This window comes from Tupaia chinensis, unplaced genomic scaffold (genome assembly GCF_000334495.1).
Source record: "Tupaia chinensis unplaced genomic scaffold, TupChi_1.0 Scaffold000270_1, whole genome shotgun sequence".
Classification (NCBI taxonomy): domain Eukaryota; kingdom Metazoa; phylum Chordata; class Mammalia; order Scandentia; family Tupaiidae; genus Tupaia; species Tupaia belangeri.
Window position 1 is genome coordinate 4,401,696 of NW_006159750.1, and position 12,590 is coordinate 4,414,285.

Consider the following 12,590-nt stretch of genomic DNA (forward strand, 5'->3'; position numbering starts at 1 on the left):
TTCTGTTGTTAAAGATAAAGATCATTTGTGATATTTTAAGAATCTCCTTGGCTAAAGATTTTGAATGCAGTAAGAAAATCTATATACCTCAGACACTTGGCTAACCAAAAAGGTCAGATTAAGGTTACAAGAGGCATTTCTCCAACTCATCAGTCTGAGAACATAAATATACTTAAGTATTAAAGGAAACAACTCTGAATATAAGTAACCTGGACACTCTGATTACAAAAAGTGCCAATAGTGCAAAAAGTCAAGATGTCCTCTACTGCACTGCACATTGGCATCACAGGCATCAGATACCGTCAACTGAATATGTGTGTGTGAATGTGTATATGCTTGCACATACATATACACATTCACACACACATAATATTTCCAGAATGCAGTGTAAACACATTTCTTCTTTCTTTTTAAATTTATTTTTCTTTTACAGATTGTTGCTATAGGGTACATGCACTCTCCAGAGAGACAGAGAGACAGAAAGCGAGAAATTACTTCCCCAAGGGGATGGCCACGCCACAATCCCTCTCATCCATTCTCCTCTCGGGAGTTTGGACATGCTCGCACATGAGTCCAATGTGAGTTTGAAGTTACCGAGTCTGGGACTTGAACCACGGTCAACTATGTGGGAGTCCAGCAGCATAACCGTTACGCCATCTGCTGGTCCCTACAATTCTTCTTTATAAGAGCATATTATAAACATTTATATCAATCCAAACCTGTTTCTCTTTCTGTGTTCCCTAAATTTGCTTGAAGTACCATCATCCTGTCTGTCATAGAGATTTATAGTATTGGCATCATTTTTAAATTCTTCTTCCCCTTATTCTATCATCATATGCAATATGTTGCCAGGTCTTATTGATTCTAGATTTACAATACCTTCTCACATTCTCCTCTCTAATCTCCCTGCTGGCATCCTAACTCAGAGTCTCAGCCTACCACCTGCACTGCTATAATAATTAGCCTTCTTTCTAGTCTCAGCATTTAGACCCTCCCTATTCCAGTGTATCTGAAATACTCCTGCTAGATTAATTTTCCTAATAAACAATTCTTACTTTTATTTCCTTGCTCAAATGCCTCATGATCTTCCAAATAAAATCTAGACTCCCGGCATAGCATTTAAAACCAAGATCTGACCACAATCTGTTTCTAACTGATTTTCCTCTAGTTTTTCACAGCTACTTTTTCCCTTTGTTTTAACTCAGATTTTCTTTCTCCTACCTAACTTCCATGTTCTCCCGTTGTCTTGGAAACAGCCTTTCCTTCCTTCTCTGCTTTTGTAGCTCTTAGACTTCCGTCAAGGTCCAAGGTCCTAGCTCAATGCCACATCCTCCACAAAGCGTTCTCCTAATGTCTTATCTGGACATAATTGCTTTCTCCTTTAAAGTACTCTGAAAATAGGTATGTCTTTGCCTCTTTCTCCGCTTTCGTCTCTTTTCTTATTTTCCCTACCATCAACTCCATGAGGAGATCCAACTCTTATTTATTCTTGCAGCCTCTAATTGGATGGCATAATATTATTTATACACTGGTTAAAAATAAGAGTTGGAAAAATCAATGTTGTGTATCCAATAAATAAGAGTCAACATCACATCAGTTTCATGTGAAAGAAGACATGACCTAATACACAGAAAAATACTGTAGCTAGACACCAGGGGGGGAAAAGGTCATTGAAAAAGAATCAATGTTGATAGCTAGGCAACAATAAAAAGGATTTTTTTCCCCTAAGAAATAGCTCCTCAACGTTATTTATTTTAACTATTAGATTATATTGCAAAGCTTGCCTATAGTTTGTAATGGGCAAACATGCCTAATTCTTTCATTTCCACTTTGTTATTAATACTACACAGTGCTGCTGCTTTGACTCTTAGCAGCTGAAGTAACATTTGAAACACCACCAATTCTAAATATGGCCAAAGTGAACCTTAGTTCCTGAAAAACAGAGTGAAAAGTCTGTGTTTTGCTATGAACTTTTGAGATCACCTTTAAGATATCATTGAATTCATTTTTTTCATGTGGGCTTAAGTGTTTGGTACATTGAGAAACATTCACCAAATTAAATTAAGAGTGCTGATAGCACTTGTAAGCTACTATCTCTGAGTGATAATACTGTGATCTGAAAAAATATGGGGACCAGCAGGTGGTGTGGTGGTTAAGCCGCTGGACACTCCTACATGGCTGACCACAGTTTGAATCCCGCACCTGGCGACTTGCTTTCTCACTTTCCCTCTCTCTTTCTGTCTCTCTGTGTCTTTCTCTAGCCAAATTAAAATAAATGAGTGAATAAGTAAAATTTTAAAAATATCTTTAAAAAATAATAGAGCTGAAAAAAAGCTAGACAGAAAATAGTGGGAAAATATTTGTTGGGTTTTAATTCATCTCATTTTAGAGCCAAAGAGGATGTTAGAGATGAAACTTCATCCTATTATTGCTCTCACAATGAGTACATGGTATTTTTTTGCATGTGCTTACTGAAGCACATGTATTAGCAGTGTTTTTGCATGTTAACTCCTTGAGGACAAAGACATTATAATGGCTCACCTTCCCTACCTAGCCTGATGCCTGACAAACAGTAGGCCCCCGAGTGCTTGCTAAGTGAATGAGTGAGTGGGAGTGAGGCTAGGTCTCTGCTGTGCTCTGTGGGTAGCCATTAGCCACACATGATTATTTAAATAAATTACAATTAAAATTCAGTGTTAGACTCACCATGCATACTTCAAGTGTTCATTTACTGTACATGTCTAGTGACTACCACAATGGACAGGGTAGAGACTGTTGCTTTCGTCGTAGAAAGTTCTGTTGGATAACACTGGTCTAGACTATTTCCCGCATCCTGTTTCAGAACAGGATGAACTCAGAGAAGTTGTTACTTGCTCAGAATCAAGCCATCAGAAGCAGAACTGAGAACTACTAAAACTGGAAACTCCTAAATCAATAGCTACTATTAAGTCATAGCTCTGATTCATTTCAAAATTCCCATCGTATGTAGCCCTTAACTTAGAATTTTGATGGTATTATGGGCAACATGATCTTTGTCTTATGATTATCACAGAAGCTCTTTTATATTTTAACGGATTGATTTACATGTTTTATTTTTAAACTGTAAAAGGTAAAAATTGTATTTGGAAGTTCTGTACCTCTGGTATAAAAGAAAAAAATAATGCTAATTTAAAAAATACGTTTCAAGTTTCTAGCTTAACAGAATATTATAACATCCTGGATTTGTGCCAACTAATTAGATACAAAGACACAGGTCTGGTTTAATGGTCGATTTTTGCTTTGTGGTTTTTGTTTTGTTTTGTTTTGTTTTTGAAGCAGTTCTCTTTGGATTACTAATTTGTAAAAAAACAATTTAGGTCTAAATCTAATTTTTCAGATTTGTAACTTAAAGTTTGAATTCTTAAAAGATTTCTGAACAAGCTGGTCATGTGGTGGTTAATGCAGCTGGACTCCACAATCCTGACTGCATAGTTCAACTCCCACACCCAGTGGCTTGAAAAACACACAAGACCATCTCTCATAGGTGCTTTCTCACTTTCCAACTCTGTCTCTCTCTAGTGAGTAAACACACTCTGTAAAAATTTTTTTAAAAATTCCTCAGCTTTTTTAGAGACCATCCGTATTTTCTAAAATGCTCTTAAGTCACCTCCTTCTCTTATTTTATTTTATTCTGCCAAAAGGTGCATTCACTTGCCAGAGAGAGAGACAAAGAGACAGAGGAAGAAAGCAGTCCCCGATGGAGCATGGTCATGCTGCAATCTCTTCTCCATTTCTCTATTCTGTCAGGATTTAGGGCATCCACACATGTCCAGTGTGTTTTTCAAGTCATGGGAGTCAAGATTCAAACCATAGTTAGCCATATGGGATCCACCTCCTTTAACCAGAAGGCCGCCAGGACAGCCCAAAGAGTCTCATTTTCTACAATTTCCACAGTCTGTTTGTGTATGAAATTAGTATTTAATGTCTCCTGGAAAGAGAAATCCAGTTGCATATGCCTACTGAAGCCTGATAGGACAAGAATAAAGTATTGAGGAAGTGATCATTCCTGTAACTACCATAACATTAGACCATAAAGGATGCAAGGAAAGGAAGGATAAAATCAGAATTTAAGGATCTCCTTCCCACGTGGTATAAGCCTAGGGTACTTAAGGCTATTGCAATTGCTCAGCTAAAGGATACTTTGTTTTCCTTTATGAAAGAGATAGAGAAAGAGAGACAGAGAGAGGGAAGGCGATCCAGACAGAAAAAGGAATTTTTTATAGGATCTTGCAGGTTGCAGTTCTCCTGCCTCAGTTTCCCAATTAGCTAGTATTATAGTCACTCTGGCCCAGGAGATCAGGTTGTGCTGGAAATGGAACCTGGGCCTCCCATGTGGTTTCTATCCTCCCAACCCATGATGTTATCTATGTGCCACCACAGCCGGGCCTAAAGAATACTTCTTGATCCACTGCAGTTATATCCTTATTGGAAAGAAGTTGCTGAATAAACACTGTGGTTCCTGATAGAAACATACACAGTCTACTATTTGTTTTTTAAGAACTTCTGAAGTGGGACCAGCAGTTAGCATAATGGCTATGTCGCTAGAGTCCCATGTAGTCGACCGTGGTTCGCGTCCCGGACCCGGTGGCTTAAAACTCATGCCGGGCGCGTGTGCGTACGTGCCCTAGATCCCGAGAGGAGAATGGAGGAGAAGGGATTGCAGCATGGCCATCCCCCCTGGGGGGTGATTTCTCGCTTTCTGTCTCTCTGTCTCTGTCTGTCTGGCGAGCACACGCACCCTAAGGCAAAAACCTCTCAAAAAAAAAAAAGTTAAAAAATAAAAAATAAAAAATAAATGAACTAAACTGTGGTCTATTAAAAAAAAAAAAAAAGAATATATGCTTTTTCAATCAATCCAGCATAGCAGTATTTCCCCAAAATGAATGGGATACAGGAAGAAAAGATGTCATGGACCCCTAATGTTGATTTAAATTTTAACATTTCCTAAATGTACAGTATACATAAAATTAGACATAACTTTTATATAGCTATAAAGTAATATAAATATTAAAATGAGATACAGCATAATGTCCTAAACTAATTTTTCAAATTAACAATAGCTGAATGTTCACTCACTCAGCAAACATTTATTTAAGAATCTATGTTTTCTAGGTACACAGTATATAATTCTAACTAGCATAACAACACATCTCAAATTTCAGTGGTTTGAAAAGTTAAATGTTTAAGTAAAATAAGCCAATCACAAAAGGACAAAAACAGTGTGATTCCATTCACAAGTGTTACCTAGAGTAATAAAATCCATAGAGTCACAAAGTACAATAATGGTTTCCAGGGCTGGGGTTGGGGGAATCAAAGAGTTATTATTTAGGGATATGGAATATCAGTTTTGCAAGGTAAAATGCATTCTGGAGTAGGGTGGGGTGATGGTTGCACAACTATGTGAAGGTTCTTAATGCCACTTAACTATACAAAGAAATTGCTAAGATGGTGGGTCCAGCAGGTGATATAGTAGCTAAGGCACTGGACTCCCACTTGATTGACTGTGGTTTGAGTCCTGGATTTGGGGGCTTGAAACTCATGGTGGGCACATGTGCATGTGTGCCCAAAACCGCAAAAGGAAAAGGGATTGTGGCATGGCCATACCCCCAGGGGGTGGTTTCTCACTTTCTCTTTTTCTGTCTTTCTCTGTCTCTTAGGAGTAAACACACCCTATAGCAAAAATCTCTCAAAAAAAAAAAGAGAGAAAGAAAGAAGGAAGGAAAGAAGGAAATTGCTACAGGGGCAAACTTGATGTTACATGTATTTTACCACAGTTTTACAAAATAACAATTTTTTAAAATCACACAGAAAATTAACTGCTAATTTCTCACTCAGTTCACAGACCAATATCCTAGTCAGTGGGCTGGGAAAATGAGTGAGGGGCTTTGCTCTAAGCTGGCAATAGAGGACTCAGGCCGATAGAAGCCTCCCCACCTTCAGCACCTTCTCTGGGGTCGTCCTTGACATCGACATCCAAACATCACACAAAGAAAGAGTGAAAGGATCACATACAAGAGGAATTTACAGACCAGGCCTGGATGTTTCCCACAGTGCTTCCATTGGCTGGAACTTAGTCTTGCAGCAATACCTACTTGCGGGGAAACTGAAAACAGAGTCAAACTCTGTGTGCTCAGGAAGAAGAGAAAACAGACTTAGTGATGACTTAGTACTCCATGCCATAGTCCATCCTTTTGGTCACAAAACAGTCATTTCATCCTTCGTCCCAAACAAATAATATACTCATCCCCTCACCAAGGGAGATCATCTAAAATCCCTCACAGTTGTGCATCAAAATTCAAAGGAGGGAAGCGCCGCCTAGGACAGCAGAGCAGCAGCTGGGAGCCTGGGAGGCAGATCTGCAATGTTCCGGATCGAGGGCCTCGCGCCGAAACTGGACCCGGAGTAGATGAAACGGAAGATGCGCGAAGACGTGATCTCCTCCATACGGAATTTCCTCATCTACGTGGCCCTGCTGCGAGTCACTCCTTTTATTTTAAAGAAATTGGACAGCATATGAAGATTGGGCATCCCATGCAGATATATGATATGAAGAACCTGGTTACAACTTCTACTCCTGTCTCCACATGAATAGGCCCAGAGAGGTGTAAGAGACTCTTTGATTGAATGGACATAAAAATTTCACTTGTTAAGAACAAGCTTGGGTCTGGTAACTGAACTTCATAGCTAAAATACAAACCTATTTGGGAAGTATGGAAAGACATCTTGTGGTCATATTGTGCCCTAATGCCTGTAATATTTGGCCTCCATGAATGTTGGTGTAATTGTAAATAATGCATTTTCTAGCAAGTATTAATTATAAGAAAATTATGTCTGAAAAAAAATTCAAAGGAGAAGCTCTCCAGATAATGCACAGAATTCTCCATTGGGCTTAACTATAATACCACCACATCATCCTGTGACCCAGTGATTCTCAGCCAGCAATTCTGCATGATTTTGCCCACCGGGTATATCAGGCAATTTTTCTAGAAATACTTTGGATACAGCTGAGAGTGAGGGGGATGCTACAACTAGGGGATAGAGGCCAGGAAAACTGCTAAACTTTGCACAATATGCATGACGAGTCTCACAACAACAACAACAACAACAACAACAACAACAAAAAACTGTCCAATCCACTATGTTCATAGGGCCAAGGATGAGAAACTTTACTGCACCTATAAACACAGGAGATAACCTTCTCCACTTACTTTCACTATATGAAGATACTTCAAAAAGTTTGTGTAAAAATGGATTTAAAGTAGGAATTTATTGTGGTACACAATTTTTTTAAATTCATGCATATTTTCTTCATTGTATGCATTTTCTGGGAAGTGTTGTGAGGACCCTTATCCTTTAGACAGGAAAGGGTGAGAAGGGAGATAATGCCCACTACGCAGATGAAATTCTACCAGGAAGCATGGTGACAGCCCGAACCGGCCATGAGGGAAGTCCCTCAGCTAGGCCCTGTTTCCACTCTGCAAGGAATTCCCTTGTTTACTACCTTCTGTCAAGGCTCTGTCCCTCTGGACGTTTTTATGCTAAGCCTACATTTGAAGTAGGTGTTGGGAAGGATGTACTTTCCTTGGGAAAAGTACAGCTTTACCACAGGCTAATGATTTCTTTATCCGTACCCTCCCTCAAAACTGAAAAGACTTCTGATCCATGTGTTTCCAGTCAGTTCCGTAAGGCAATAACACAAAAGTTTCCTAGAGATAATTCCCAATCGACCCCCACTCAGTTGTTTACTTCCTCACCCCTATGCCTCTCTTCCTCTCAGTTTAAAGTGGCTACATCTAGGCCATCTGCCTTAAATGTGAAAGCCACACCCTAAATCTAATCTTTGCTGCGTTGCAGAGTCTTAATGGGCCCTTATTGCTAAAAAGCTTTTTCAGTCTTGGGAGAATGGAGCAGTCAGTTTCTCCAACCCCTTGAGACTGTACTCTCCATATTCCTTTTCACTTATGCTTGCAACACTGCTAATTATTGCATGAGTTCATCTCATGTTTCTAATATCTCCCTAAATGCAGCCAATGAGTATAACCTACTAACGTTCGGTTCTCTGACCTCTTCTAGAGGTATGGGCTCTGGAGGCACCTTCTTTCCTTTCTAAATGATTGTAGGCAAGTCTTTTACCAAAGGTCTTGCCATGAGTTTCTATTTTCAGCTTCCAATAACAGTTTTCTTGTCTTCTATTGCTTGCCTGACTAATTTGAGACTTTTATAATAGCACCTTGCTTCTGCAACAACTATTTTATTAGTGGGGCAATGGTGAGTCTTGTGGCAAAAATACATCAAAAGTTACAATAAAAGTTTGTTTCTTACTTACAAAACAGTTCAGTGTAAATGGTCCTAGTTAGGGCCAAGGCGGGGAAGAGTGACAGGATAACCCTTTGCCTGTACCATCTCCGAGGGCCCCAGGGTTATGAAGGCTCTGTCATCTTTGACATATAACGTCCAAAATTTTCCTTATTATCAAAATCTGACCCATAGACGCCAGGAGAGACAAAGGATTATTTGTGGGCAGCTTCTAGGGGCCAGGCCTGAAATTGGTGCTCTTACTTCACACCTTCCATTGGCCAGTGGGTATGGGTGTCTTCCAGGAAGTGTCCTTAAGAGGGAGAATACTGCTATCTTCCTTTCATCTTCTCGCTGGCTGAAATTGAGAAATGACGGCTGGGGCTCAAGCGGCCATCTTCAACTATCTGGTGAAAACCGCATATTAAAGATTATGAAGCAATTGAACTTGGGTCCTTGATGATCATGGAGTTCCCACACCAGTTCTGAACTATTTATCTATTGACTTTAGGAAAAGGTGAACTCCTGTCATATTTATATATGGTTGTTTTGAAGTTTCTGTTACTTGCAGCTAAACCAAATATATATTTAAATTTTTTGCCTCCATGGAGAATGGTTATGCCTCTTCTCCTCCATTTCTCCCTCCTTTCAAGATTTTGGGCATGCACTCACGCACACCCACATGTTTCTCAAGCTACCAGGTCTGGGACTCAAACAGCACAGTCATCCACATGGGATCCAGCTGTCCCCTTAACCAATGCCACACAGTTTTCTTTGAGAGAGATATTTTTGCTATAGAGCATGTGCACTTGCCAGAGAGACAGAGAGACACAAAGAGAGAGAACGTGAGAAATCACTCCCTCAGGAGGGATGACCACCCCATAATACCTTCTCCTCCATTCTCTTCTTGGGATTTTGAATATGCATGTAAACGCGCCCAGCGTGAGTGTCAAACCGCCAGGCCCGGTATTCAAACATTAACCACTACACCACCTGCTGGCCCCCACAATATTAAATTACATGATTATTTGGTTAGGTTTTTTTTTCCTTCTGTCCACTCCCACCCCTTCTTATTAAAGACCTCTACTACTTCACTCTCATGGTAGACAGAAGTATAATAACTATCAAAATTTCTGGCAACCAGTAGTCTTTGCAATGCCTAAAGATGTTTAACTCTCAGGAAAACACTTAGGATTGATGCATAAATTCAGATCATTTCAAGAAAACACTAATGCCATATGCAAGGCTAGATACAAAAGACATGATGATAATCAGCAAATCACCCCTTGAGGACACATGCATTGTAGGTATTGGAGTAGATACTTAGAATTGCTACTTCAACTCCATTCCACCATCCTATTTGAAGTTAGAAAACTAAAAATTACACTTTTCAGACTCCCTTGCCTTTCAGTTTCTAGGTGCAAATAAAGTCTGCTAAATAGATATACTGTATTAGTCTGTTCTGTGTGGCTAAACAGAAATACCTGAGACTGGTTTATAAGTACCTGAGACTGATTTATAAAGCACAGAGTTTCGCTTGGGTGATTCTGGAAAGTCTAAGAGCATGGGACTAGCATCTGGTCAGGTTCTCATCCTATATCGCAGTGTGGCCAACAGGAGCAGGAAGAACAAGAGATATATACAGAGAGAGAAAGTGTAACCTATGGGCAGCCATTGATAACAACCCACGCTTACCGAAATGAACCCTTTTTCACCGCCCTGTCAGGGGACATAACATCGATCCATTTATGAGGACACTGTCCCTATGATTCAAACAAAACCCACTAGGCCTCACCCCTTAAAGGTCTCACCACTTCCCAACATCATTACATTGAAGACCAAATTTCAAAACATGACCCTTTGGAGGACAAACCATGATTCAAACCATAGCATGTATATGGGGAAAAAAAATAGGTGCAAGTGAAACAGAGGCATCTTCCCATGGCTGTAGCTGCTTGCAAGCAAGGTGTGATGACAGATGTGTGGCATCCAGACTCCGTATGGTCTATCATAGATTCAAGAGCCAGTGGTGGTGGCAACAGCAGTAATAATGTCCTATCATCAGCTTCCTGTCCCAGCTACATTGAATTTTTATCAGAATAAGCTTGCTTTATGCTGTCAAGCAATCCCCAAAATATCAGTGGCTTAACACAATAAAAGTTTCTTTTTCGCTGACAAAATGTTTCCTACAGGTGTGGGCAGTTGCTCTCCATGTGCCAATGCAGACATCTAGGGTGCTTCACTCTTGGTCTCCTCCAGGACTGTTGTGACAGGGAAAAGGAAGTCTAGAGAACTGCTCAAAGGCTTCTCATTGCCTCATTCTGGGAGTCACACATAACCTCTCTTCACATTTTATTGGCTAGAGCTAGTCATATAGCTTCACCTAACCGCAAGGGGATTGGGTAATGTAAACTTCCATATGCCTAGGTAGTAAAGGAGGACCAAATATTTGTCAACACTGGCAATGTTTACCACAGGTGATATGACTTTGTGTGTGTGTGTGTGTGTGTGTGTGTGAGTGTGTGATTGATATGTTTTTGTTTATTTTTTAAGACAAGGTCTTGCAAAGTCAAGATCCTCCAGCCTCAGCCTCCCAGCTAGGACCATGAACAAGAGTTCTCATATCCAGCTTCTTCAGAGATGGTGTCCAAATGTTGCCCAGACTAGCCACAAACTCACAGTCCTCCTACATCTGCCTCCTGAGTGGTGGGGAATACAAGTGGACATGACCAAGGATTTCAGAAGTACTGCACTGCCTGACTGAACTCTCTGTTTTTTTAAATATCTAGAGCAGTTTCCAGTTACTGCAATAAACCAGGCATGCTGGTGAATCAGGTATGCTGGTGACTGAATCAGGTATGCTGGTGGCTTGCTGTTCTCTTCTATCCATTCTCCACTCTGTTATGCCCTACTTTGTTCCTCCAGAAGCTGTCCTGAACAAACATCTTCCAGTCTTCTTTGCCCTCTAGCTTCGATTAGTTTAGTGTCACCTGAGACCCAAGCAGGAGATCAGAAAGTAGAAGGTGAGAGAAATCAGGATATTTATCCCTTCCTACTTTCAATATCCCACAAGACTGTATGTCCTTTACCCTTCCCTCAGCTCTATAAAGAGTCCTTTCATTAAACTTTTCTCATTTAAACACTTTGAATATGTGCTTTCCTGCCTTGACCATGAGTCACACCAGGTGTTTAATAATCAAACCATGAGTCTACAAAAGAGTAACAGATTGTCTCCAATCGTCCAGCTTTACTAGAGCTGGAGACCTTTATAAAATATAAATCCAAATACATTGTTCTCTGCTTTAAACCCTCAGTTGCTCCCTATTATGCCTGTTGCCACACTCAACTCCAAGTTGCAGCCAGACACAACTAATTTCAGTTCCCTCTGCACCAATCTCTCTTCCTCTGAGCCTTTGCACATGCATTACCTTCTTCCTCCAAACTGCTCTCCACCCCCCATTTTTACTGTTCAAGCCTCAGCTTGAAAGTCACTCACCCAGAAAGCCTTCCACAAACCTACTGATCTTGGTTAGATGTTATTAAATCCTCCCACAGCAGCCTCTGCTCACCATCCCCAGTGCTATGGAGAGCACTCGATGTTACGTTGTACTGCAAAGGTCTTCTTGTATCTAGGTCAGGAACTGCATCTCAGATCTATAGGCCCTAGTAAGGCGCTTGGCACATAATAAGTACTCGATAAATATTGGATAGTTCCTAAATGTCATTGAAAAACTTAATCTTCCTCCTCTAGCTATTATCCTTTCTCTTCATTCACTGATGAAAATTAGAAAAAAAATCATTTTTAGTCACCCACTTCCTTTTCCATGTACTTCCTAGATTATCATAATCTTACTGTATTAGTAGACACTTCTCTTGCCAAGATTACCAATGGCCTAGATTTTTTTTGTTTTTTTGAGAGATGTTTCCTATAGGGTGTGAGTGCTCGCCAGAGAGACAGAGAGACAAAAAGCAAGAAGTCAGAAGTCACCCCCCAGGGGATGGCCATACTGCACTCCCTCCTCCTCCATTCTCTTCTCAGGGTTTTGGGCATGGACACACACATGACCAGCGTGAGTTTTAAGCCACCGGGCCTGGGACTCAAACTGTAATAAACTACATGGGAGTCCAGTGATGTAATCATTACACCATTTGCTGGCCCCAAGATTTTCAGCTCAGTAGCTTCTTTTCGGTCCAAATCCTCCTGGATTGCTGTGCAGCACTTTCTTGAAACTCTCTTCTCTGCCTTCCATCAATCG

At 40.4% G+C, this 12,590-nt stretch overlaps 1 pseudogene; it reads left to right on the forward strand.

Annotated features, from left to right (window-relative positions):
• Positions 1-1,291: 1,291 nt before the first annotated feature.
• Positions 1,292-6,750, forward strand: LOC102496958 (mitochondrial import receptor subunit TOM5 homolog pseudogene; annotated as a pseudogene).
• The last annotated feature ends 5,840 nt before the right edge of the window (positions 6,751-12,590 follow it).